The following is a 23065-nucleotide window of genomic DNA, read 5'->3' on the forward strand; positions in this document are numbered from 1 at the left end:
TCTTCATCTAGCAGGCTAGAAAATAGCCTGACAACAGAGACTGGTAATTGGGCTATAATGAATCTGAATAAACAATTTTTGAAGTAACCCATATCTTATAGTTTCTATAGCCCTTCCATATATTTTTAGTAATATTACTAGAGTTTACTACCTTAATCCACATATCCATTCATCCTTTCACAAAATATTGTTTAAAATGTTATTTTTTTTTTCTTTTGCCAGTCCAGGAGCTTGAACTCAGGGCCTGAGCACTGTCCTTGGGCTTTTTACTCCTGGCCTGTGATACTTTTTAAAAAAAATTTAACATCTTGGGCCAGGAGTGTGGCCTAGTGGTAGAGTGCTTGCCTAGCATGCACGAAGACCCGGGTTTGATTCCTTAGTACCACATACAAACAAAAAGCTGGAGGTGTCACAGTAGCTCACGCCTGTAATCCTAGCTACTCAGGAGGCTGAGAACTGAGGATCAAGGTTCAAAGCCAGCCTGGGCACAAAAGGACCTGAGACTCTTATCTCCAATTAACCTCTGGAAAACAGGAAGTGGGACTTGGCTCAGGGTAGGACGGTGGCTGAAGAGTTCAGGGACAGTGCCTAGGCCAAGTTCAAGCCCCATGACCCACCAAAAAAAAAACGTCATTGGACTTGATCTAGTCTGCCAAGCCTCTAGATCCAGGTAGGGGTCTTTTCTGGGGGGTGGACATTATCCAACTTACTATAATAAGCAACAACCACCTGTAGCTGGGCTCAGGCAATAACAAGCGTTTGCCTTTCAGAGCACTCATATTCTCAGAATCCAAGTTAATTTGGGAAAAGTGCTTCTTATAGGAAGTCAACAGTGGATGCCTTGATGCTATGAGTGCTGACTCCCTAATTTATCTATTTTGCAAATCCAAACAAGACTTTTTCCACTAAGGAAATTGATCTCGACTTTTGGCTGAGGTTTTAAGTGGGAATTTATTTACTGTTCCCAATGGAATTCAGTTAATAAGATCATTTTATTATTATTACTGTCCAGAATATTGACATGCCCATTTCCTGCTTGAGGATTTTTGCTCTTCCCTCCGTACTGAGGTTTGAATTCAAGGCCTCACACTTGCTAGGCTGTTGATCTACTGAGTCATGCCCCCAGCCCTGCTTTTCCTTGGTTATGTTTAGAATACAGTCTCACTTCTCATGCAGGTGTGTGCCTGGGCACACTGTCCTGTAGTTGCTAAGATAACAGACGTATACCACAGCATCTAGCTATCCTCCACTGAAGCTGACTCTGAACCATGAGTCTTTCCATCTCAGCCTCCTAAGTAAGGTAGGATTAAAGATGTAAGCCACTGGCAATTAGTTTTCTTTTTGCATTTTTTATTGTAATTAGTAAAAGGGTTACATGATATTTGACAGACAGAAGGTGCATTAATTCACATACGTTGATACCCTTTCACATGTCTTGGTACCCATTTCCCTCCCCCCCCCACACCCCCCACCCGTCTTGGTTTTCCCCCCTTCCCTATCAAATTTCAAATAACCAAATACAAATAAATTCAATATATCAGATAACAAAGTGAGATACTATAACAATATGAGATAACCAAGGGACAGCAAAGGAGTTGAGAGACAACATAGTACATTAAGGACAACAATCATTCGTTATATGGCTTTTGTTTCAATATCCTGGAGGCAATTAGTTTTCTATTTTAGTTTTAAATTGTGTTATCCTTTAACAACTACCTAGGAAGAGCCTATATTTAAATTACTTAGAACTATGACTTCATCTAATTTGCAGCCTCCTTTAACTAGTTTAAACCATTTTTATTCCCTTTCTCCACTCTAGTGCCTGAAATAATCCTTTCTGCTCTGTGTGTGTGTGTGTGTGTGTGTGTGTGTGTGTGTGTGTGTGTGTTCATTTCCTGGAGCACTTTATGACTGCCCAAACCTCACTAGGTTTACCTGTTGGTACACTCTAATTTGGAGGTTAATAGAGTAACATAGCTGCACTGATATTTATGTAGCACTTAACTCTTTCTGTACTCATCTGGATGAGTACAAAAATACCTATCATTTTCTTTTAGTCTCTCTAAATCTTAAAAATATGCAAACTGAAAGATGGCCAGGAAGTAGTAAGCCAAGGGACCAGAACAGGAACACAAGAGAAGCGGATTCCTGGGGCCAGGAGCATAGCCTAGTGGTAGAGTGTTTACCACATGCATGAAGACCCAGCCGGGTTCAATTCCTCAGTACCAGATGAACAGAAAAAGGCAGAAGTGGGGCTGTGGCTCAGGTGATAGAGCGCTAGACCTGAGAAAGCTCAAGGACAGTGCCCAGGCCCTGAGTTTAAGCCCTAGGACAGGCAAAAATAAACAAACAAAAAAACAAGTGGACTCCTGAGTTCATGTACTGACTCATGATATAAACTAGATGATAATGTGCCAAAGTGCTACAGAGATGCAATCACAAGCAAAATTTTAAGAAATGCTTTCTATACATCCCACAGTGACTATGCATTCATTCATGATCAGAAAAATATTTTTGTCAGTCCTGGGGCTTGAACTCAGGGCTAGGCACCGTCCTTGGACACTTTTTGCTCAAGGCTAGTGCTCTGCTACTTAAGCTACAGCACTACTCGCAGCTTTTTCTGTATATGTGGTACCAAGGAATCGAACCCAGGTCTTCATGCATGCTAGGCAAGCACTCTACCACTATGCTATACTCCTGGCCCCAGAAAAATATTCTTTTAAATAGAAAATGTATCTACTTGTAGAGGTAGAATAGTACTGGCAAGCATATAACAGTATGAGCCAGACAGTACTATATGTGATTTACTAGTTTAATCCTCAAAACAATTACAATGCTCACGTTACAGGAAACAAAACAAAGCCCACAATTCAGATCTTGTAGCTGGTAGGTGGCAGCCAGGATGCTTCAAGTTACCCTTAGTTGAATGAGCCCATTTGAGTCAGATAGCAAATTTCAGTGTCAACCACAGACTGACCCTCTGCTAGAGTGCACCAATACCTACAAAGTGTTTCACACTCTGGCTCACCTGTAATCTCTGCCACTTGGAAGCTTGAAGTAGGAGGATTGTGAGATGGAAGCCAGTTTGGCAATTTAGTGGGAACATGCTTGAAATAAAATACAAAGGATCAGAAATGGAGTTCATTGGTACAATGCTTGTCTTGTATTCATGAAGCCCTGAGTCCCATTCCTAGCACTGAAGAGAAAAGGAGGCGGACAAGAGAGATCATGCCTCTACCTCTGAGCCAATGCAGGAGTTATTTCAGTTCATCTCAACACCTACCTCCTCTCCTGATTTCCCATCAGGAATCAAGATTTTTCCCTTTTCTGAAGCCCACAATGCTTCTACTTTCTAAAGATCTCAGCTAGCTCTTCTCACACAATGTATACTGAAGGACAGGGACTATGTTGTCTTCTTACTTGAATCCCTCTAATTCCTAACAGTGGTTTGAAAGAAAAAAGTAAATATGTAATTATTTAATTAAACCATCTAATCAAAGAATGAGAATATACTAAAAGAAGAAAAAAATTTATACTTCACCCCCAACTAAGCAGAAAAAAATTAAGTGTTTTCATCTAATAGACTTCTTAATTGGACAACATCAGCTCAGATTAAAGGGCACTAAATTATCTCTTTCTAGATAGTGTCACAAATACAGAATATTTTCTCCTTTTGCCACTGGATGAGCTGGGCCCACTGCCAAATCTTTTTCTAATTAGGTCCTGTGGTTAATTCCTTAATCTCTTCTCCTTTCCTTGAATCTTTTTCCATTGTTTTTGTGAAAGTAGGGTAGTCTCCTACACAAGTCTCAGGAGGGTAGACGCATCAACACTAAACAAGTGCTGTCCTTCAACTATTAGGTCAGTAACACCTTCTCTTCTATGGAGGGGGAATGCCAGCTAGCACATTCTTACAGAGGGCAATTTGGTAATTTCTACCCACCTGCATATGCATATACTCTTTGATTCACCTTTTTGACTCCTAAGAATCTGTCTTATGTTGTAATCTATGTTGTAATAGCAGCAGACTGGAGAACCTAAATAACCTTCAAGAATGGACAGCTATGCAACTGTAAAAGCAAATACATCTCTGTATGGATATTTTTTTTGGGGGGTTGGTCCTTGGGCTTGAACTCAGGGCCTGGGCACTGTCCCTGCACTTTTGCTCAAGGCTAGTACTCTTTATCTCTTGAGTCACAGCTCTACTTCTAGCTTTTTGGAAGCTAACTGAAGATAAGAGTTACAACAAGGTGGTGGGGGGAAGTGGGAGAAAATGAGGGATGGGGTAACAATGTTCAACAAGAAAAGTATTCATTACCTTACTTTTGTAACTGTAACCCCCTCTGGTACATCACCCTTACAATAAAACTTAAAAAGAAAAAAAGAGCACAACAAACTTTCCTGCCTAGGGTGGCTTTGAACTATGATCCTTAGATCTCAGACTCCTGAGCCCCGGCGCTAGGCAATCTCCACTATTTCTGATAAGAAATTTATAATATTTATAACAACAAATCCCTTTTAAATCACATGTATTTTTCTTTACCTGCTTTTCAATTTTTCTATTTATCTTTGGTTTCAGTGTTTTGACTATGATGTGACTGGGACTGCTTTTTCTTTTTCTTTTTTTTTTTTGGCCAGTCCTGGGCTTGAGCTCAGGGCCTGAGCACTGTCCTTGGACTTTCTCAAGGCTAGAGCTCTACCACTTGAGCCTCAGCACCACTTCCGGCTTTTTTCTATGTATGTGGTACCGAGGAATCGAACCCGGGTCTTCATGCATGCTAGGCAAGCACTTTAACCACTAGGCCAAACTCCCAGCCCTGGGACTGCTTTTTCTTTGTGCTCAGAAACTGCAATGAATTTCTAGAATTAATGTTTTCCAACAAGTTAGGGGCCATTATATCTTCAAATATTGCCTGTTGCAACTTTTCTCTCTTCTTTCTAGGATCTCAATTACAGTCACATCACACTACATGTATTATCTTACAGGTCTCAGAAGCTCCACTCACTTATTTTCCATTTTTCCCTTCTCATTTTTCTATAGGGTAATTCTCCTTGACCTTCAATTCAAGCACATGGACACTTTTTTTCTAGTAATTTTAAAGCTGCTGTTGAGTACATCTATGAGTTTTAATTTCAGCTTTATAACTTTCATGCTTTTAGTTGCTGCTGTGTTTTAGTTATAATGCATTTACTTATTTTCCTTTAATTCTTTGATCACATTGTCTACAATTCTTTCTTTTTAAGGGTTTTTTGTTTTTTTTGTTTTTTTTTTGCCAGTCTTGGGGCTTGAACTCAGGGCCTAAACACTGTCCTTGGGCTTTCTCAAAGCTAGCACTCTACCACTTGAGCCACTGTAACACTTCCAGCTTTTTCTATGTATGTGGTACTGAGGAATCAAATCTGGGTCTTTGTGTATGCTAGGCAAGCACTCTACCACTAAGCCAAACTCCCTGCCTTGCCTACAATTCTTTAATCCTATATAAGTTTCTTTGAAAGTTTCTGGCAAAATTCACTTCACTGAGTTTCTATGACTGCTTTTCTTCTGCAGTGTGTTACACCTTCACACTCCCTTGTATGTCTAGTGATTGTAAGAAACGGATATTATAGAAGTCTGGGTCCTGCTCTGCCCTTCTCAGGATACTGTTTTTTGTTTTGTTTTATTTTTTTTTTCTCTAGTAGGTGATTTGTCTAGATTCAAACTGCAAATGTGTACCTCTCATGGAAAGCAGCAGCTAGAATCTCTACTCAGTTCTTGCAGCTTCTAGCTGCTACTTTGTTAGCCTGGCACTCTGGGGTCTCCTCTGCAAATACAAAGGATTCCGCATCCTATACTCAAGACTCATTGTGCTTCTCCCTAATTTTCCAGCTGCACTTTCAGTCACAGGGTTTATGCTCTTACTCTCCAAGTCAATTAGGCTTCAGCTTTCTACTGTATGATCTGTGCACAGATCAGAATATTGTTTTCTGTTTGTTGAATCTTTTTTTTTGCCAGTCCTGGGACTTGAACTCAGGACCTGAGCACTGTCCCTGAGCTTCTTTAGCTCAAGGCTAGCACTCTACTAATTGAGCCATAGCATCACTTCTGGCTTTTTCTGTTTATGTGGTATTAAGGATTGGAACCCAGGGCTTCATGCATGCCAGGCAAGCACTATACCAGTAAGCCACATTCCCAGCCCTCATCTACTTTTAAATCCCCACTTTCAATTTCAAGTGTATCACATGATATCACATTGTAAATCACTATATGAAAATATAAGTAAACCTGAGATGAGAAAGAAAAGTGAACAATCTTCATGCCCAGTTGTCTTCTGAAATTGTTATACCAGGCAATTCCAGGATTTGAGATGGCAAAAAAAACTTGTTAAAATGGCTACATAACTCTCCTTAGTCTAAAAATAGGCCAAACATCTTTTAAGTGTTATTTAAGTTCAAGGAATGAGTTTTTTTTTTTTTTTGGTCATGGGACTTGAACTCTGGGCCTGAGCACTGTCCCTGAGCTCTTTAGCTCAAAGCTAGTATTCTACCACTTGAGTCACTGCACCACTTCTGTGTTTTTTTGGTGGTTAATTGGACATGAGTCTCACGGACTTTAGTGCCAGGGCTGGTTTTGAACTTCAATCCTCAGATCTCAGCTTCCTGAGTAGCGAGGATTACAGGTGTGAGCCACCTGTGCTTGGCTACCTTAATTCTTTTGTAATATTTAATTATTTTTGTTAGTCCTGGGGCTTGAACTCAGGGTCTGAGCACTGTCCTTGGGCTTTCTCAAGGCTGGAGCTCTACCACTTGAGCCACAGCACCATTTACAGCTTTTTCTATGTATGTGGTACCAAGGAATTGAATCTAAGGCTTTGTGCATGGAGGCAAGCACTCTACTACTAGGCCAAACTCCCAGCCCCTAACATTTAATTTTACCTGTTATTATAAAGGTGGTGCACTGAGGTGTTATAATTACATAAATCAGGTAATGAATACATTTCATTTGGGCAATATCACCCTTTCCCTCACCTCTCCCAGTTTTCCCTCCCATTCCCACCTACAAGTTGCATAGCTCATTTTGAACAGTATCTAGTGCATACTACTGCTGCACTTGTTCACTCTGTCCAATTATTTCTGTGCTCTTTCTTCCCTACCCTCCCCAAGAGAGATAACCTAAGAAACAAGACAGAAAGAAAACAAAAACAGTAACAAAGAAAAAACAAAACTTCTGTTTCCATTTCTTGGGAGTCCATCTGGTTAAATATTATTTTATGTGACCAGATGCATACAGGCATTATGCATTTGTCCTCCTCCCCTAAGAGAGCCTTCCTTTGGAGTCCTTTGGAGTTGGGTCATGCTTGTAATCCTAGCTACTCAGGAGGCTGAGATCTGAAGAGTGAAGTTCAAAGCCAGCCTGGGCACCTTAAGAACATGAGACTTTTTTTTTTTTTTTTTTTGCCAGTCCTGGGCTTAAGCTCAGGGCCTGAGCACTGTCCCTGGATTTTTCTCAAGGCTAGAAATCTACCACTTGAGTCTCTATACCACTTCTGGCTTTTTCTAAGTATGTGGTACCAAGGAACTGAACCCGGGTCTTTGTGCATGCTAGGCAAGCACTCTACCATTAGGCCAAATTCCCGGCCCCGACTCTTATCTCCAATAAATCACTAGAAAATGGGAAGTAGCCTTGAGTTGAAGAGCTCAGGGACACCATCCAGGCCCAGAGTTCAGGACCCCATGATGGACCAAAAAAAAAAAAAAGGAATCAAGGCTATTTATATTTAAAGTAGGATATATGGAATAAATTCTTTGTCACAGACAGCAATAGAAAAATACTTTTAATTTTTGAGGTGCATAATCATACAATTCTTTTTTTTCTTTTTGGTGGGTCATATGGCTTGAACTCAGCTCAGCCTAGGCACTGTCCCTGAGCTCTTCAGCTCAAGGCTACTGCCCTACCCTTGAGCCAAGCCTCACTTCCCCTTTTCCAGAGGTTAATTGGAGATAGGAGTCTCAGGTCCTTTTGTGCCCCAGCTGGCATAGAACCTTGATCCTTAGATCTCAGCTTCCTGAGTAGCTAGGATTACAGGTGTGAGCCACTGAGCCTGGCTTTTGATTCCTTTTTGAGACGTGTTTTGCTATATAGCTTAGAGAGCCTCAATGCCTCAATCTGCAGAATGCTAGGACTATAGGATAAGCTACTTAACACAGCATGGAACTTCTTAAATAATTTGTTCCATCAAAAAACTCTTCACTAGCAAAGAGCTTGGCTTCCCAACTTAAGCATTATAAATTTAAGTAAGGGAAAACATCACAGCAAACTAAATTTTCCATTCATTTCTTGTCGTTGCTTAGTGGTCCAATAGGACCGGCATGTGTGAAAGGGAAGAGCAAGGATGGCATTAACGAGGACTTCAAAGTAACCAGATCCTTTCAGCTGAGTCACACAGGATGCCATCTATAAAACAACCAAATACAAATCACTGCTCCCTGTGCTCAGTGTAACAACACAATAGTCCCAAAAATGTTCAGACAAGAATGCTACCTAAGGAATGTGAAAATGTCACAGATGATAACTCTTCCAGACTGCAAGATGTTTAAATGACTCAATCTCTTCAAGATAAAAGCCCATTACAAGCAGAGTTAGCTGATAAGAGGAGATTGATTACAAGATGGAAGCCAGTTGCAAGGTTCTTGACAACATTATAATACTGGGTGAAAGTGAAATCATTCTTATTGTTTGGCTTTTTTTTTTTCTTTTAATTTTTTTCTGCCATTCTGGGCTTGAGCTCAGGGCCTGAGCACTGTCCTTGGACTTTCTCAAGGGTAGAGCTCTACCACTTGAGCCTTAGCACCACTTCCAGCTTTTTTCTATGTATGTGGTACCTAGGAATCAAACCCAGGTCTTCATGAATGCTAGGCAAGTACTCTACCACTAAGCTAAACTCCAGTTGGCATTTTATTAATAGCAATATCTGACTGCAGTTTTAAAAAAGCTGTACCAGTAAAAACAGTCTCTTTTTACTCTATACAATGATCTAACCTATCTGTAAATAATAAAAGTGCGACTAAAGTCATATAGCCAAAGTCTATGCAAGCTAACTTGGGTTGTGATTCATTTTGTTTTTTTCAATGATAGCATGCCAGATAAAGCATCATTTGGGGTTTTTCAGTGAAGGTCAATAACATGAAATGGATAGAATGTAAAAGCACTGGACAGAATTGAAAACTTCTAGACATTGGGCCAGGAGCACGGCCCAGAGAAATCTAGGAATGGAGCTGTGGCTCAAGTGGTAGAGCACTAGCCTTGAAGAAAGCCTAAGACAGTACTCAGGCCCTGAATCCAAGCTTCAGGAATGGCAAAAAAAAAAAAAAAATCCAGACACTGTTTGGAACCACCCCAAATATTCTAGGGGCCGACCTCAAGGAGAATCAATGGCAGCCTGTTTGAACCTTTGCTCTTGTGTAAACCTTAGTTTATGTTAACAGCAATTATCCCCTTCCTTTTCTCTTCCTAAAATAAGATGCTTCACACAGTGAGACCAAAGGAGTATATTCTTTTTTTTTTTTTTTGCCAGTCATGGGGCTTGAACTCAGGGCCTGAGTACTGTCCTTGGACTTTTTCCTCAAGGCTGGTGCTCTACCACTTCAGCCACAGCACCACTTTTAGCACTCTGCCACTAGGCCAAACTCTAGGCCCAAAGGCGGATATTCTTTTCTTTTCTTTTTTATCAGTCTTGGGGTTTGAATTCTGGGCCCAGGCACTGTCCCCAAGCTCTTTAGTTCAAGGCTAGGGCTCTACCACTTGAGCCACTGCGCCACTTCTGGTTTTCTGATGGTTAATAGAAGAGTCTCACTCTCATGGACTTTCCTGCCTGGCTTTGAACCACAATCCTCAGATCTCAGCCTACTGCGTAGTTAGGATTAGTAGTGTGAGCCACCAGCACCCGGCTCAAAGGAGAATATTCTTAGGAGAAGAATAAAAGGGAGCACTGCCTATACCATGTGATCACATGAAATACTATTTACTAAAAAGAACTCCAGGAAACGGAAATAAAGGGGCTTTCTTTGTTGCTGTTTTTGTTTTCTTTTTCTTGTTTGTTCATTTATGTCTTTGGGAGAGTATGGGGAGGACAGAGAAATGGAGGGACAAAGGGTGAACAAATGCACAGTGGTACTTACTAGACACTATGTTGACAATGAACTATACAACTGTGGGTGGGATGGTATTGTCCAAAAAGAAATGTACTCACTACCTGAGTTATGTAACTGTTACCCCTCTGTACATTACCTTTATAGTTATGACAAAATAAAAATTAAGATAAACCAACATGTTGACCCTTAGAAGACGAACACATTTTACCTAGGTTACTGGAAAGGAGCACAGGCTGCTGTGCCAGTTGTTCTGTGGCGTCACCTTTTGTTCACTGAGCTCCAGGCACAGGTGAAGGGGGGAAGGTAAGAAAGGCCTCTAAACTGCGGCTCATACAAAGCAGACTGCCAGCAAATCCACTTGCAGTAAAACACCCAGGAAACAATTAGCTACAAAAGTCCCTTGCTAGAGTGCACCCTCTGCTGGAGGGGTGAAGAAACCCTATCTTTACAGGCTGCTATTGAGGTGTTTGGTAAAATCTAGACACTACCCAAACTTGTCAGTCCCACGCTTCCATTCTAGCATCTGGTAAGAGAAACTGTTCAGAACTTCAAAACAGATTTGTGCTTCCAGAGTGCAGCTATTGGCACTTTGCAGGAGGTAAGTGAGGCCTATCTGGTTGGCCTTTTTGATGACACCGACCTCTATGCTAGCCACACCAAATGTATTAACAATTATGACAAAAAATTTCCAGCCAGCATACCACATGTGTGAAGAATGTGCATAAGACTACACTATGATAGGAAGCATTTCATACTCAAAGAGGTTTTTCCCCCCCTCTTCCTGTTATCAGTAGTTTTAAATGTTAGTTCCCCTGCCTCCACAGCAAAAAGTACCTAAGTATATGATTACAAGTGGAAAAATGAAAGACAGACACCAGGCATTGGAAGTCTTTCCCATTTCATTTGTGTGTAAAATTTTAATATAAATATGAGGATGTAAAACATTAAGTGAAAGTGTTTCAGTGAACAAATTTCAGCAGTTCATCTTTATAACCATTATATAAATAAAACTGCTCATTTTTTTGGACAGTGCCAGTATTTGGATTTTTTGTGTGTGTGCCTGTCCTGGACCTTTAACTTAAAGCCTGGGCACTATCTCTCAGCACTCAGTGGATAAGGCCTTCCTCTGTGTGAACAAAATGCGTGACTAAAACCCAGAGATTATTTCCTTAAGTTTAACTACGTTAAAGGAAAAAATATAGCAAACATCACTGTACAAATACCTGAAGATGAACAACAGGGAAACTTTTAATTCACATCTAAGACCTCGGGCTATTTTTTGAAAGCTCCAATGTCAGAAAGAAAAAAGTCTCACAAGGCAAGAGAAAAATGGGCCAAGCTCACTGAAGTCTGGGGAAGTTCAGGGTGTTTTCCAGTGTAGGAAGGGCATTTCTGTGAGAAGCAGAAGCCAGATTCAAGCCAGATTCATTGTTACAAATGATCAAATCAGGATTAACAGGGGAAATTTTGTGTGTTGTTAAATTTTAACCAAATTGGGGTGGGGGGAGGAGGAAGAGGGAGGTCCTAAGGAGAAGAGGGAAAAACATATGAGAGAAGAAAAAAACTTACGGCAGGCACAGATCGCTCATGATAAATGGGTGGATGTCTCCCCAGCTCTTTTCTTCTAGCAACAAAATGCATGTCCTTGAACCGGGAGTTTAGCCTAGCGGTAGAGTGCTTGCTAGCATGGATGAAGACCAGGGTTCAATTCCTCAGTATCACTCACATAGAAAAAAGCTGGAAATGGTGCTGTGGCTCAAGTGGTAGAGTGCCAACCTTGAAAAAGCCCAAGGACAGTGCTCACGCCCTAAGTTCAAGCCCCAGCACTGGCAAAAAAAAATGTATGTCCTTTTTGGATAGCCAACCATATTATAAAATTCAAGTTGGCTCTGTGGCTGCAAGGAAACATTGGAGGTGCTACAGCAAAAGCAGAGGTTAACAGTTAAGTTGGAAATAACAACAAAGATAGCGCACAAATCAACACAAATGCGTGCTGGCTGGGTAGCTCCAAACCTCTGAAATGACTGATCTGACAGTATATGTACAGGACATAAAAACCCTTCTACTGCCTTGGAGATGAAAGTGCAGGGCTGTAATCCCACCTGTGCAGGAGGCATAGACAAGAAGAGGAAAAACCATCAGACCTTATCAAAAATGACTCAAGTGGCAGGTGGAGTGCTTGTCTAGTAAGCACAAGGTTCTGTACAAACGCCTGTATTGCCTTTCAAAAAATACATTCCTACTCATGTTTTTTTTTTTATCAGTTTCAACCCAATCTTATTATAAATAGTGTAATTTAAGCAATAAAATGCAGTAGAGCTGGGAGTATAAAAAAAAACATGGGGGCCGGGAGTTTGGCCTAATGGTTAAAGTGCTTGCCTAGCATGCACGAAGACCCGGGTTCGATTCCTCGGTGCCACATACATAGAAAAAAGCCGGAAGTGGTGCTGAGGCTCAAGTGGTAGAGCTCTAGCCTTGAGAAAGTCCAAGGCCAGTGCTCAGGCCCTGAGCTCAAGCCCAGGACTGGCAAAAAAAACAAAAACAAAAACCATGTACTTCAATACTCAACTTCAAGAATTTTTTTTTCCCCAATTCTGGGGCTTGAACTCAAGGTCTGGGCACTGGTTGTGAGCTGCTTTTGCTCAAGGTTAGCATTCTACCTCTTGATACCATTTGAACCCTAGTACTACTTCCCCACTTTTTCTATTTATGTGGTATTGAGAAATTGAACTCAAACTCAGGGCTTCATGTCTGCTAGGCAAGCATTCTACCACTAAGCCATATTCCCAGTCCCTTCAAGAATTTTTTTTTTTGGTAGGTCATGGGGCTTGAACTCGGCCTGGGTGCTGTCCCTGAGCTCTTCATCTCAAGGGTAGTGCTCTACCACTTTGAGTGACAGAGTCAGTTCCTATTTTCTGGTGGTTAATTGGAGATAAGAGTCTCACACACTTTCTTGTCTTGTCTGGCTTTGAACTGTGATCCTCAGATCTCAGCCTCCTGAGTAGCTAAGATTATAGGCTTGAGCCACCGGTGCCCAGTTTGGTTTTTTTTTTTTTTTTTTTTACAGAATGAAACTTGGGGCTTTATGTATGCCAAGAAAGTGCTGTACCACTGAGCTATACCCTCAGTCCTGCCTGGATTGTATTTTAAAACAAATCCCAGGTACCATTTCCATTAGTATATTTCAAAATTATCTCTAAATGATTGGCCAAGAGCATGACCTAGTGGTAGAGTGCTTGCCTAACACGCATGAAGCCCTGGGTTCAATTCCCCAGTACCACATACACAGAAAAAGCTGAACGTGGTGCTGTGGCTAAGTGGTAGAATGCTAGCCTTGAGAAAACCTAAGAGTAGTGCTCAGGCCCTGAGTTAAAGCCCTAGGACTAGCCAAAAAATGGTTTTTATCCCTGTAAGAATAAAAATCATATCCACAATACTATTATATTTTCATATTTTCCAGGTTGCCTCACTTTTTTCTTCCTGTGGTGCTGTAAATGGAATCCAAAGCTTTCCACATATTAAACTTGTGCTGTATCACTAGGCTACACTCCCTATCCCCATATTTATTCGCTGATCTATATATGGTTTAGTGGCTCATTCATTTCAATCTTTTTTCCCCTCTATTATTTATTAAAGGTACGAGGCTTTTGGTTCAACAAGACACCTGCAGGTTAGAATTTACTGACTACATCCCTTTAAAAACCACATATCATGTTCCTCTGTCCTATATATTTCCTGCAAATCTGCAGTAAGATCTAGAGGTTTCCTCAAACTCAGGATGTATTTTAGACAATAAAGTAAATTTATATCTGGTATTGTATACATCTACCAAGAGACATAAAGTATCCCATGATTTTTTTGGGGAGGAGGGGTTGGAGTCTCATTCAATGTTTCAAAAATATTATCTTTCCCATCATCTAACTAGAAAAAGTATGTACTATGCTGTACTGGAGCCATTTAATCCAAAAAGATCATAGCAATGACTACTATCGCAGATACTGATTCTACAAAGGGACACTACAAAGGGACAAGGACTCCTTGAGTGAAATATAGTCAGCCTTTACTATCCATGGGTTCTAATTGGAGAACACAGCCAACCTTGCATCAAAAATAACAGGTGGGGCCGGGAATTTGGCCTAGTGGTAGAGTGCTTGCCTAACATGCAGGAAGACCCAGGTTCAATTCCTCGGTACCACATACATAGAAAAAGCCAGAAGTGGTGCTGTGGCTCAAGTTGTAGAACATTAGGCCTAAAGCCCCAGGACAGTGCTCTGGCCATATGTTCAAGCTTGGAACTGGCAAAAAAATAAAAATTATATATATTAATTAAATAATTATATCATATATGTGACACATATATGATATATATATATATATATATATATATATCTCAACAGGTGCCAGTGACTGATATCCATAACCTTAGCTGCTTGTGAGGTGTAGATCTGAGGAACACAGTTCAAAATCATCTGGGACAGAACAAAGTCCGAAAGATTCCATATCTAAAGTCGTTACCAAAAGGAGTCGGGCTAGTGGTATGTCTCAAGTAGAGTGCCAGCTGAGCAAGCAAGCCACATAAGCACGATGCTGAGTTTAAACCCTAGAACCAGGGGTGAAAAAAGTCTGTCCAGAAGTTGCAGTGGTACATACTATAATCCAAGCTGCTTGGGAGGCAGAGGTAGGAGGATCACTTGAACTCAGAAGCTTGAGACCAGTCTGGGTAAGAGTAAAACAAAGGTGTGTGTGTGTGTGTGTGTAAATGTCTGTACTAAATAAGTACTGACTTTTTTATTCTTGTAATTATGTCCTAAAGAAGACAACCTTGGGCCGCAAGTTTGGCCTAGTGGTTAAAGTGCTTGCCTAGCATGCATGAGGACCCGGGTTCAATTCCTCGGTACCACATACATAGAAAAAAGCCAGAAGTGGTGCTGAGGCTCAAGTGGTAGAGCTCTAGCCTTGAGAAAGTCCAAGGACAGTGCTCAGGCCCTGAGCTCAAGCCCAGGACTGGCAAAAAAAAAGACTTAAAAAAAAAAAAAAGACAATCTTTGGGGCTGGGAATGTGGCTTAGTGGTAGAGTACTCACCTAGTATGCATGAAGCCCTGAGTTTGATTCGTCAGTACCACATACACAGAAAAAAGTCAGATGTGGTGTTGTGGCTCAAGTGGTAGAGTTCTAACCTTGAGCAAAAGTTCAAGGACAGTGCCCAGGCCCTGAGTTCAAAAACCCCAGGACTGAAAAAAAGAAAAAGAATACATTTATACAGTACAAGGTATTACAATAACTCAAGAGATAATTTAAAGTATACCAGATTATATGCAAACAGTATATCACTTTATATAAGAGACTTCAGCATCTGTGGATTTTGGTATCCAAAGGGGACTGGAGCCAATTTCCCCACAGACAGCCAAGGGTAACTGTACTTGGATGATTCTATTCATATTACAGAAGTCAGTTATCTGAAGTTATATGCAGAACACACATCAGCATGTTTTTGTGCCTGTCTAAAATTTAATTTCGACATTATATTTTAGCTAAGAAAGGAAATTCAGTCTTATACTTCTACTCAGCCCCTCCCACCAAAGTCCTCAATCATAGACAACACAAGTGAAAAGGAGAATGATGCAATTCTGCTGAGGAAGGCCCTGCTCCTTCTCCACACACCTGGGGCCTCACTTGGTTTTGACACCTTCCTCCAGAATTGTCAGCTGGAAAACAGGCATGAAGAGAAAGAACACAAACATTCAATCAGTAGAACGTTGTGTTGAGAATTCAAAAAATCACTGGCCATCCAGAAAACCTGCTGAGTAGTTAAGTGTGTCTTTATTTAATGCCTCCTCCTTCCTTCAGGAGCACTATGAATCTTTAAGAGAACTGGCTATTGTCATGGAAGCAAAGGGTACTGTAGCAGTGCTCTTCCTGTTCTCTTTGGCAAGATAAGTCCTTGCTAGATAAAAATTATTATTTAGAGAATAAGAAACAGTTCTTGTAGCAATAACCCCATGAAGTTTGGGATGGAGGAGAGAAAAGCTGTTTGTAGTTTAATCTGGGGAGGGGGGAGAGCTGTTAAAAGAAGAGAGGCAGGGGCCAGGAGTATGGCCTAGTGATAAAGTGGTTGCCTAACATGCAAGAAGCCCTAGGTTTGATTCCCTGCAACCATATACACAGAAAAAGATGGAAGTGGCGCTGTGGCTCAAGTGGCAGAGTGCTGGCTTTAAGCAAAAAGTGTCCAAGGACAGTACCTAGGCCCTGAGTTCAAGCCCTAGGACAAGGAGGAGGAAGAGAAGGAGGAGGAGGAAGAGGAGGAGGAGGAGGAGGAGGAGGAGGAGGAGGAAGAGGAGGAAGAGGAGGAAGAGAGGAGGAGGAGGCGGCGGCGGCGGCAGCAGCTGGGCGCAGTAGCTCATGCCTATAATCCTAGCTATTCAGGAGGCTGAAATCTGAGGAGCAAGGTTCAATGCCAGCTGGGGCACTAAAGAAGTGAGGCTCTTATCTCCAATTAATCACTAGAAAACAGGATGGGGCTGTGGCTCCTGGGGTAGGGCGGTAGCCTTGAGCTGAAGAGCTCAAGGACAACGTCCAGGCCCAGGGGTCAGGCATAGGGTGGTGGTAGTCTTGAGCTGAAAAGACCAGAGTTCAAGCCCCATGGAAGGGAGGGTGAAGAGAGACATAAAGTAAGTATTAGCAAGATGTGCAAATTCAGTCATTACCAGAGCGCAACGCTCTGCTAAAGCACTCCACACCTGCAGTGCTGGGCTGCATAATAGCTACAGGCCCTGAGCTGCCTCCCACACATCTCTGTGCTTGGCTGACTCTTTACAGTCTACAGAAATAAAAGTTAGAATATGATACTTATTATGCCAATAACCACTACCTGGTAAATATAAATTCTAGAAGCACAGGACTCTGCTCACTTACAAACACAATAACCTTCCACGCAAAAGATACAGCTTCTTCCTCAACCAGCCCCAACCCAGGATAAGCACAGATTAAATTAAGAATTCTCAAAATTCCCAGTGGTGTCAAAAGTATTTAAAGTTGCTGGGTCAAAGATTCATTTTTGCAGCAGACAACCACAAAGGATTTCAGTGTTACATACAGTGGAAATGATTGCAAGAAATTTTAAATATGGATAGACCAGTTATTTAAACCCTCTTCCTAATGGATGATGCTTTCTTTTCAGCTCAATATCTGATTCTAAGTCAGCCTCCCAATTAAGGAAAGCAAGACACAAACTCAGCTTTCTGGTTCCACTGGAATTTACTTGTCCAGGGATCACCTACCTGCCAACTGTGACTCTCTCATGATTAACACAAAGGCATTTCAGAGGAAGGAGTCAAGGGTGAAGCAAAGACTAGAAAAGCAAAGCACTCTCCTTGGAATGTGGAAGATCCTCCTGCAAGCCACTACCTTTGTCTCTAGCCAGTGATAATTGTTCACAGTTAAGCCATTGTTGGGGTGGCTTAGTGGTGGAGTGCTTGCATGAGGCCTTGGGTTCAATTCCTCAGTACCACATAAACAGAAAAATCCAGAAGTGGTACTGTGGCTCAAGTGGTAGTAGTACTAGCCTTGAGCAAAAGAAGCTTAAGAACAATGCCCAGGACTTGAGTTCAAACCCCAAGACCAACAACAAACATACAAATAAAAACAAACATTAAGCCACTGTTGACAGAAATCAGAAAAGTGAGAATGGGGAACAAAATCTTACTGGAGGACTCCTGCAGCAAGTATCTGAAAAATAAGTATTAAAGTTGCCCAGATACCTCAATTAGGCAAAAATTTTCTTTAATGTCTACATAGCAAAAAGATACTGGATTTTTTTCGTTTTTGAGATAGAGTATTATAGTAAAAACTATCCTTAAACTTGTGATCCTCCTGCCTCTGCCTCCCAAGTGCTGGGACCATAGGCATGGCATGTACCACCATGCCTGGCTACAATTAGATACTGGTTAGCACAAATTAGTCAAATATAAAACAAACGGTACAGACTTCAACTGTACTTGAATTTGTGATTAAACTAAATTCACTTTGAATTATTTAATGCAACTTGGCTCTTTGGCTCTAGAAATCACTCAGAATATCTTTAAAGTAAGAAAATGGAATACAATTACTTCTAAGATCCCTTTCACTGATCTGACATATCTTCTTTGTTATGAGACTGAGTCTCAATGAACATGAGGCTAGTGACTTAGACTTTCATGATAACAAAATGAATTCCTCAGGTTGCAACTTAACACACATGGGTTCTTCAGAAAGGGACAACTCTCAAGTATCCGACTAGGCCTAAAGCCTGGGCTCACTACTCTGACCTCTGCTCCTGACATGCTCTACACTTTCTTCATGATGTTAACATTTGTCTGCTCCCATGAGAAGACACCACCTGTCCTGGGAATGGTTTTGTCTTATGAGCCCACTAGATAGCATTCCCAGAGCTGGGAAGAATACCTGCCCTTGAAGAGTTTCACAGAGTGACAAGTAAGTAGCTCCTCACAATGGAAAGTGGAAAGCAGGGAAGGGTATGCATAGGGCATACCCAGAGAAGTGCACAACTGCATGTGGCAATGGAAATGTTCCTTAAATGGATCTCTCAGATAAGGTGAGGAGAAAGATATTCTAGGCAGACAGAGCATGGGCACAGGGCATGTGGAAGGAAGGAGGCTGGGTGACTGCTGTAGTTCACTATGGCTGGTGTTTGATATCAGGTAGTAAAAAGTGAAACTGAAGGGCAGGGAGTTTGGCCTAGAGGTACAGTGCTTGCCTAGCATGCACGAAGACCCGGGTTCGATTCCTCGGTACAACATATATAGAAAAAGACATTAAATGGTGCTGAGGCTCAAGTGGTAGAGCTCTAGCCTTGAGGAAAGCCCAAGGACAGTGCTTAGGCCCTGAGTTCAAGCCCCAGGACTGGCAAGAAAGAAAGGAAGGAAGGAAAGAAAAGAAATAAAATGAAGACTTAGTTCTACACTGGAAGAAAGCAGTACATTGCAGACCTCCAAAATACCTTCTCATAAAGGAAGTGACTGAAGTCTTTACTGTACACCTGGCACAACACCCATCACCTCACATGGATAATTTCATTTTCACAATGATTCTCACTATTATTCACATAAAAATTTGACAGCTAACAAAAAGATCACAGGCAACTAGTAAATAAATGTCGAAGCTAGAGCTATAGTATAACTCCAGAGTCTATACTCTTAACCATAATCTAAGGCATGCTTAATTTATTCTTCATTAACATCTTATTTAGTTGCATACAATCCAAATAATAATTCCTATACTAGAACAGCTGCCTATTTAAAGGAACCTCACATCTTTCTCATTAAATAAGTCATAAATACAGACATTGCATAAGCTGAGTTCGGTTTAAATTAAGTGTAAAATTTGTATTCAACAGACTTTTTTTTTGGGTGGGTCATGGGGCTTGAATTTGGCCTGGGCACTGTCCCCGAGCTCTTCAGCTCAAGGCTACCACCTTATCCCTGAGCCAAGCCCCATTTCTCCTTTCTAGAGGTTAACTGGAGATAAGAGTCTCAGGTTCTTTTGAACCTTGATCCTCATATCTCAGCCTCCTAAGTAGCTAGGATTGCAGGCTTGAGCCACCACGCCCGGCTCAGACTTGTTTTTCTTTTCTTTTCTTTTCTCAAGCCACAGCACCACTTCTGTCTTTTTTTCTACGTATGTGGTACCCGGGTCTTCGTGCCTGCCAGGCAATCACTCTACAACTATGACAAATTCCTGCCCCCTCAACAGACTTTTATAAAGACCAAAGGAAAATTACTCAAGATCATAAAGCAGCTCCTGCTTTTTTTTCCCCCTTCAGGTTCTGGGACTTGAAATCTGGGCTCTCCCTGAACTCCTTTTGCTCAAGGCTAGTCCTCTACTAGAGCCACAGCACCACTTCCCTTTGTTTTTTTCTCCCGGTGGTCAGCTATCATAGAGTCTTGCCTTGCTGTACCCCTGACAGTTTTTATCAGAGCTACCAGAAAAAATTCAGCCAGGATTGTCTCTCTAGCTGAGTCTGCTTGAACTGGCATGGTCTGATTCAGCCACACTGCCTCAACATGTGCCCCAGAGTTTCTGTTATTATGTGAAGGATATAAACTTTGCTAAGTTGAACTATGTGATCTTTCGCAAATGGATTATCCAAGGCATCTACTCAATAAAAGACACCATGATAGTTTGTTGTACTTAACTTCTTCCCCTGCCCCCCAGTACTGTAGCTTGTATTTAGAGTCTGCACTCCTACTCAGCTTGCTTGCTTATCGCTGACACTGTATCACTTAAACCATACCTAGCTTGAATTTTTGCTGGGTAACTGGAGGAGTCTTCCAGATTTTTCTGCATGAGTTGGCGTTGAACCATAATCCTCTGATCTCAGACTCCTGCGTAGCTAGGATTACAAACATGAGCTACTGGCTTCTACATAACTTTTCTTTTTATTTTATTTATTTATTTATTTATTTATTTTTTGCCAGTCCTGGGCTTGAGCTCAGGGCCTGAGCACTGTCCTTGGACTTTCTCAAGGCTAGAGCTCTACCCCTTGAGCCTCAGCACCACTTCTGGCTTTTTTTCTATGTATGTGGTACCAAGGAATTGAACCCGGGTCTTCGTGCATGCTAGGCAGGCACTCTACCACTAGGCCAAACTCCCGGCCCATAACTTTTCTTTTTAACTTAAAGAAAAATGTAGGTAGAGTGCTTGCCTGACATGCATGAAGCCCTGGGTTTGATTTCTCAGTACCACAGACACAGAAAAAGCTGGAAGTAGGGTTGGGCTCAAGTAGTAGCCTGCTAACCTTGAGCAAAAGAAGCTCAGTGACAGGGCTGGGAAGGTGGCTTAATGGCAGGGTGCTTAACTAGCATGTACAAAGCCTTGGGTTCAATTCCTCAGCACCACACAAACATACACACAAAAAAACAGAAGTGGCACAGTGGCTCAAGTGGTAGAGGGCTAGCCTTGAGCAAAAAGAAGCTCAGGGACAGTACTCAGGAACTGAGTTCAAACCCTAGAACTGGCAAAAAAAGAAAGAAACATGTAGTGGCCAGGCACCAGTGGCTCATACCTATAATCCTTGTGACTCAGGAGGCTGAGATCTGAGGCTTGTGGTTTAAAGCCAGCCCCAACAAGAAAGGCCATAAGACTCTTATCTCCAAATAACCACTAGAAAACCAGAATTTGCACTGTGGCTCAAGGTAATAGAGCCTTAGCCTTGAGGGAAAAAGCTCAGGGCCAATGCTCAAGCCCTAAGCAGGCCCTGAGTTCAAATGCCATGATTGACAAAAACAAAAAGAAATATATAGTTTGCCTCATGAATACTAACCTTCAGCCAAGTGCTGGTGGCTTAGATCTGTAATCCTGGCTACGGGGAGGCTGAGATAGGAGCTCACAGTTCAAAGCTAGCCTGAGCATAAAGGACTGGGAGACTCCAATTAACTACCAAAAAGCCGTGGCTCAAGTGGTAGGGTACTAGCCTTGAGCACCAAAGTTCAGGGACAGTGCCCAGGCCCTCAAGCTGTAAGTCTAGCATAAAAAGACAACACTGAAACAGAGAATCAAAATTATTCACAGAACAATTCAATCAATTATTGATAATAAATGGAAAAGGAAGAAAATAGCATATTTGAGCATGATAAAATGATAATGTTATTGAATATGTTCACAGGGCAAGACAAATTCTCCATGTGCCAATGTGAGTTAAAACATAATCTAGAATTTTGCTTAAGAAGCTAGTAATGAACAAAAATGTGAACCACTAATGTAGGTTAATAGGCTATTAATCACTCACTGAAGCAAAATACTGCAGGGCATGATGAATATGGCTGTAAATCCATCAATTCAAGGCCATCCTAGGTTTATAAATCATAATTTTCACCATTACAGTAAACACCTAGAGTGTACTGGGGGCACAGTTCAGTGGTAGAGCAGCAGCCTAGCACACGTGGATCCTGTATGTTCTATCCCCGGAACTGCCAAAAGCAAGCAAATATCTATCAATGCCAAAGTCTTAAGAACATGATCTCATTTCATTTTTTTAGGTCGGTGGCATTTTTTTTTTGACAGTCCTGGGTTTGAGCTCAGGATCTCAGCACTGTCGTTGGACTTTCTCAAGGCTAGAGCTTTACCACTTGAGCCTCAGCACCATTTCTGGCTTTTTTCTATGTATGTGGTACTGAGGAATCGAACCCGGGTCTTAGTGCATGCTAGGCAAGCACTCTACCACTAGGCCAAACTCCCGGCCCTGATCTCATTTCATTTATAATAAGATCACTGTTATAGCCACATTTTCACAGGACCTAACAAAAGCACAGAGGGTTTATATAAGCTACTTAAGATCCCCCAAGTAGAAAGCAACAGAAACAGAATTCACAGACTGGCTGCCCCTTCCTCCTGCACTTACGTTTCTACTAAGCTGTATATTGCCTGCAGATGGTGTAGTCACCTCTTCAATTCACCTAGCCAGTTACATAGACTTATAATGAGGTTAACGAATGGTCCTTCACCTAGTCTGTAGTATATCTGAGGAGGGGAGGGAACCCCATATTTTCTGTTTCCTAGGCAAGCATATTCTAGAGTTATTATGACTTAGCGAAGTACTACTACCCCCACCTCTTCTTCTTCTTCCTCCTCCTCCTGCTTTTTTTTTTTTTTTTTTTTTTTTGCCAGTCCTAGGCTTGAGCTTAGGGCCTGAGCATTGTCCTTGGGCTTTCTCAAGGCTAGAGCTCTACCACTTGAGCCACAGCACCACTCCCAGCTCTTCTGTGTATGTGGTATAGAGGAATTGAACCTGGGTCTTCATGCATGCTAGGCAAGCACTCTACCATTAGGCCAAACTCCCAGCCCCAAATACCTTCTTCTTGAGAAGTATTAAAATGTTCCCAATAATTAAATTCAGAACAGAAATAAAATGAGGTAAGTTCCTGTTAGTGCACACAGAGTAGA

The 23065-nt window shown here is 41.6% G+C and overlaps 1 protein-coding gene and 1 pseudogene across 1 annotated transcript in view; one reads left to right on the plus strand and one right to left on the minus strand.

Annotated features, from left to right (window-relative positions):
* The window catches only part of Pacs1 (phosphofurin acidic cluster sorting protein 1), a 111638-nt gene that overhangs the window by 46597 nt on the left and 41976 nt on the right, over positions 1–23065 (minus strand). The window lies entirely within an intron of this gene.
* On the plus strand, positions 10164–10853 carry LOC150052346 (histone H3.3A-like; annotated as a pseudogene).

Source organism: Megascapheus bottae, chromosome 16 (genome assembly GCF_031878675.1).
Source record: "Megascapheus bottae isolate mThoBot1 chromosome 16, mThoBot2.hap1, whole genome shotgun sequence".
NCBI lineage: Eukaryota > Metazoa > Chordata > Mammalia > Rodentia > Geomyidae > Megascapheus > Megascapheus bottae.